A 6,297-nucleotide genomic window follows, 5' to 3' on the forward strand; every position below is an offset into this window, starting at 1 on the left:
CCACATCGGTTAACTTAAACGTATTTAAAGTACTACCTCAACCTCACCATTTAACACTTTATTCCGGTTGACATTTTCAGTATCAAAGGTGCTCTTGTCCATTCCGTGAAACACTGAGAAATAAGGACATTAATGCGTTACCAACATACAACAAAACAACACAATACAACAATCCAACAAAGGCCACGAACTATTGATACATAAACAATTTAAAGGCGTAAACAATTCATGATGGTTTGCCTAACAAATGTTTTACTCAAATAGGTTATGATTTTCTTAGCATACCGGGTAAGCTAAGATTTGGAATCCAGACAGAAAAAGCAAAACTTATACAGAGTTAAGACATCACTTAAATTGAATACGGACGGCTCTAATAAATAAGGTGCAACACCAACGATATAAAATTTGTAAACTACCGGTTCTAAGGAAAAGAACCAGTACCTACGTAAGAACCTACCTAAGAACTATTAGTAAATCGGACCAATTAAATACATTAATATCTAGTCCCGAGGTTATTGATCTCTTGCTTTTGGATTTTCTCGTAAAACAAACAACTTTTTGTTATTTAATATATTACGCATTCTCTAAATAATGATTAGTATATCTATTAACATTAGAAGGAAATGTGACGAAAATCACACAATGTTGGGGTTTTGGTCATTTGTAATTTTATTTTTTAAGTAGGTAGGCCATGTATTCTATGGAAAAGTACCGGTATCAAGGATCGTCGTCAAAAAGGTTGTTATGAATAAATATGTAGGCTTACGTACCCAAGATATGAGCTATGGGCCTATTGGCTGTATGGTCCAGCGATTGCATCACACGGTGAGTAGAAACAGAAAGTGACACATCGGAAAAGCGAGTTTAGCACTTCCTCTGTTAAACCTCTGTTACAATCACCCACTGCAGGTGTGATTTTTTACTTTACACTTTACACAACCGCCATTGAAGCGCCGTCAATGAGTGGAAACCTTTTTTGTAAGCTATTGGCGACGATCATTTCAGTGTCACAGCCCTATACAGCACTGATTCAAGGTCTTCTTCTTTCTGGTTGTCAAAACTCAAGAAACATTTTATACTCAAAGAATTTCTGGTTCCGATTTGGACGATGTCTAGTTATTTAATTTCATTTATGGTTACACTATTAGACTATATTATTGCACTTGCGATTAATTAAATCCGTTATGTAAGAAAAACGTTTTTAATCTCACTTTGTTGGGATTTGCTTTCAAAACGTGATTCGAAATAGTTGCGGTATTTGTAAACAACATTTGTAAACATGTCATTGACAGCTAGAAAATATAATCTTGATCCGAACAGCTGTTCGCTATTTCATAGACGATTATGTGATAAAAATTGAACGAAAATTTGACAAAAATCGCACAAAACTACATTTTTAAACGTCCGTAATTTTATTTACAAAGTAGTGAGGCTATATTTAAATCACTAAAGACACTCTCGCCAATCCAGTGAATACATTAAAATGACTTGGATCTTGATATGTACTCTGGTTTTCACGGAGAAGATTGCGTAAAATGCCATCTTGAGTGTTACAGACAAAGGGACAGACAGACAGACAGACAGAAATTGAGATAAGACTCGTTTCTGCTTCTTTAATGTATAAAACGTAAAAATAACCTAAAAGTATATAATTCTGAGCAATGTACAGACAAAACTCTAATTTTATTTATATAGATGGTTCAAATCTGAATATTTGTTGTGTTTTTTTATGGAAGAAACCGCATAGGCCCTACTTAAAAGAGTAGGTAAAAAAGCTTTAAAAATGTTGCACATGTAGTTAAGTTTCTGATGGACGATGTAAACATAATTCAGTGATTTTCTTATATCTGAGCCATTTATGAAAAAGCAACCACTACCTACTGAAAAGTATATTTGCAAAATATTTATTGACAATTGGAATATAGAGAAATTACTGTACATGCACGCTTCAATCTCTAAACCACATTTTTAAGCAGAATTTAATTTGAAACATGTTGATTAAGTAAGCAAAGAATGTTTAAGTAACTTAAAATACGAAGTATGTTTTTGAACAAACTGTGTACATCTATATTGTAAAATTACAGGTTGACAGCAAACTTCTCATTCTAGTAATTGGTAAAGTGTTATTTTGAACTGAGACAACATTGACAACAATAGTGAAAGGACTGAAAGGAAAGCTTGAGGCGGAGGTTAATGCAGCTGCACTCAATAACCGACCCATTCAAGGCTCACCCGGGTATCATTACATAACAATGCATATCCCGCTTCAATACTGTATACTCCCTTCCTAACACAATCTACATACAATACCATAGTTATCAGAAAGTGATCCTTACGGTAGAATATATTATAATACACCAACAGAAGTAGGTGGATGTTTACCATCATTTTTAAAGATTTTAAGTGACATTTTTTTAAATGCAAGAATTGCAACTTGTGATTTTCCCCATACATAGGAGGGGTAAAGTTTGTTAGCTGTAGTAAATTGTTTTCCAACATCGGTGGAAAGGATAACTTTCATACATTGGTTTGAACAATTTTATGGTCAACACTGTTTGAAAATAAACGGTATCAGCAATCCAACACATGTTTTCTCCCATTATAGCTTGTCAACAACCCTTATGGACAGGCAGTGGGAAAGCCATAGTTATTTTGTATATTTGTCATATATTTTTTATGGGTAAAATCACAAAAGCTGCAATAACTCTTGAGCTGTAGTTTTTACAGCTAATGAGGGTCGCAACGTTTTGTTAAGAGTTAAAAGGTCTATAACATAATATAAATTTATTCAAAATCAGCATTAGAGGGGTTTAAAAAAAATGTTTTTTCTGTCCTTTTATGGAAAAAATCATCGTTAAAAACATAATTTACAATAATGAAAAACCCCATGTAGATACCATGGATTGGTACCCATGTACAAAATTTAATTTGAAACCCACTTTTTTGTTCAGTGGGACCGAAAATAATATAACCACCCAAAACTCCAACTCAAAAATGTTTACAAAAACAATACTCTCTCCAAATACTATATGTTTAGGGGGAGAGAGTACAAACTCAGGGTTAAACAATTCAAGTATTTTAAGAATCCTAACGGGTTACCATGTTGGTTACAAAATTAGCAACATTGTAAACGAAAGAAACAAAAAATCTCTGAATAGATTAACAAGTTAGCAAACAGTAAAGTACTATTTAATGGATTACAAATACATTTTTGAAGAACGTTTAGATAAATAGCGTTGAACAAGGATTGCTCTTGTACTACACCTATTTTTCCCTGTGTATGACACCCAGGTACTTTATATCATAAGTTTAGAGGTGTGACTTTTTAGTTTGTAGCCTCTTTGTCTCTAAGGCGATCTGAAGAAGGAGATAAGGATTGTGGCTGGTAGGAGAAATTACTAACATTTTACAAAAAAAAAACAGTTTTACCCTCCCTGATGCAGCAAACCTAAGTACTTTTTAAACTAATTCTATTTAATCGGGAATAAATGTTATATTTTTAAGTAGACATTTCAGTGTAAATCCAATCAGTCAAATGGAAATTCGCTTAGTCTGCAGGTTTGCTGCGGCGGGGGTATTTTAGATTGTATTTTATTTTAATTTTAGTTCAAATAACTGTATAAATAACTGTAAATAACTGTAATAATCTACAGTTATTTGAACTTATGCCATCAACTCTACAAGCGTTCAATCTAGTTTATTGTTGAAATAAATCTTTAAATCGGTTCTATATTCAAAAGCTAGGCCCAAAATTTTGATTGAATTGAAAACATCTCCGTAAAATCCAGCCAAGGCAATTAACTGATCAAATGTAGCAAGGCTCCTAAGATGTCAATTTACCCTTCTGATTAATGAACAAGCAGGACAATACTTCCATTTACGCTTTGTTTTCTTAATACTTGTCTCTTGTGAATACCTGTCTACAGTAACGACATTGCTAATTAAGACTCGCATAATTTTCACACGGAAACTTTCTATCCCCTTTAAATTTGTCTTGGTTTAATTCACGTGAAAATCTTATGTTTTATTTAGATACAAAGTAAAATAAATTAATGCAAGATTCGTTAATGATTCAAGTATTAATTTATACTAGAAGTCGTCCAGTGGTCGAAAACTCAACCAAAAATACGTAAAGTACAGACTTCTCTATTTTCACCCCACGCTGAAAATAAAACATGTGATTGGAATTTCTTCCATTTGTTTTTATTTTCTGCTCATATTTCGTTGTTATTTCGTCACTAGCATGGCAACCCATAAGCCTGTGTTACATTTTAAATTCATTTGTTGTGCTTATTTTTGAGCTTATTTTAATTTATAAAGGAACTGTGCACATCTACAGGCTAATATCTTTCTAACAGTATGCGTAGATTTCCCCTGCGATGCACACAAGCTGAAAAATATAATTTCAAGAAACATGTTTGCTTATACAGGGTGTATAATACTTCACACTACAATGTTTTAACGAACTTCCCATGCAAGGATTTAGTCCAGAAAACAGCTGTTTGCCGCCAGCTTAATAAAATGGGGTTTCATTACATAGGCCACTACTGTACTGTAATGAGTTTTTACCGGATACTAACTATAATATAGCTGATTATCTTTGGCAATGAGTGGTTAAAAACAAAAACATAACCTCTCATAGGGGTGATAGTAATGATTGTTAGTCCTTTAGTCGGTGGAAATATATAGCGATTTTTATTGTTTAGCTGCTAGAGTAGTATGGCGTAAATAGTATATTACGTTACTAGTCCTAAAAATAAGTGTTTGCCGGACGAGTGTGGTCGTTCCCGTGCGAGAAGTCGAGTACGGGATTACCATACGAGTCCGGTAAACACATTTTGGATTAGTAACGTACGATAGTTTACGACATACTACTAAATCTGTACAAATCCTTATATATTATCACTGACTAAAGGACTAACAATCACTAGTCATAACCTCGAAGCGAGAGGTTATGTTTTTTGTTTACAACCACTCATTGCCACCCAAATACAGTATAATCAGCTGATTGGTGTCCGGTAAAACTCATTACAGTACAGTAGTACGCAATGAAACTCCATTTGATTAAGCTGGTGGCAAACAGCTGTTTTCTGGACTAAATCCTTGCATGGGAAGTTCGTGAAAAGAAGAACCTCTTTAATCCGAACTAATTGGGACCGGGGGTAGTTCGGACTATTGAATAGTTCGGATTACAGAAAAACATATTGTTGTTTTTACATAACAATAGCTAGAGAAAAGTGTAAATTGCTTTACAAAGTAAAATACAGTGTTTATTTAATAGTGTAGTAAACATTGGGAATAAACAGTACTGTACATTACAGTTGAAATAATTACGGTGCGTATATCAATAAATACAGTATACAATAAAGAACTACTGTACTGTGTATAGAGTACAGCAATGAGGCGTTCGGATTAGTGGACGTTCGGATTACAGGGGTTCGGATTAAAGAGGTTCTACTGGCGTAAAATTAATGTTATCGTATAATTCAGCTGATTGAACATCAACAAACTGCCAAAACAATCAAACAAAATTTGTTGGTGCCAGGCAAAGTATGTTTGTGTAGCGGAAGTAATGTTTTTGTCAGGAAAAGTCAGCTGATCACTATTTGTTTTTGGTGTATGGAAATTATTGAAAATTTTTGAAGATCTCAGGAAATGGGCTATTTTCGAATACATAATTATGAAAAAAATCTTATCTAGATAGCCGATTAGTTGTTGTGTTCGCTTTAAATATGGAGGTCACTAGTTCAGTTCCGAACAATATCGTTTCTGAACCCAGATACCATTTTTCATTGGGCTATAAAGTAATCAAGCTAGTTATAATTAATAGTCAACATTATAAAATAAATATTTATATAATCAATGTATTAACAGCTATTTTTGTAAGTTTATATCCCGATGCAATGTGCGCGGCTTAGTAGAATCTTAAAATGAATCGGTTATTGTATGGACACAAAGTATAATATTTCCACACGACGTTAGAAGGGCAGTTTGAACCTTGAACGATAAACCTGTCAAGCGAGCATGAAAGTAACAAACGGTTAAATAACGTTATTGTATTTAACAGGAATTTATTTTCGTACGTCTAAATTAGGCTCTTTTAATATTTTCCAGTTTAAGTATTCTCAACTGACCAAATATTAGTTAACAAAAGGTCGACATTAAAATACCGGGGTTTGGACCGTTCCATAGCGTAAAAAATCCAAGTCGGGGAAGCATAACTTCCCATCCCCTATTCAATGTAGTTAAACCTTCGGAGAAATCTGAATTGATTCTATTCTAACGATTATAAGTGCA

The sequence above is a fragment of the Macrosteles quadrilineatus genome, unplaced genomic scaffold (assembly GCF_028750875.1).
Source record: "Macrosteles quadrilineatus isolate MER2022 unplaced genomic scaffold, UCM_ALF_1.0 Scaffold_3__2_contigs__length_128488019, whole genome shotgun sequence".
Classification (NCBI taxonomy): Eukaryota; Metazoa; Arthropoda; class Insecta; order Hemiptera; family Cicadellidae; genus Macrosteles; species Macrosteles quadrilineatus.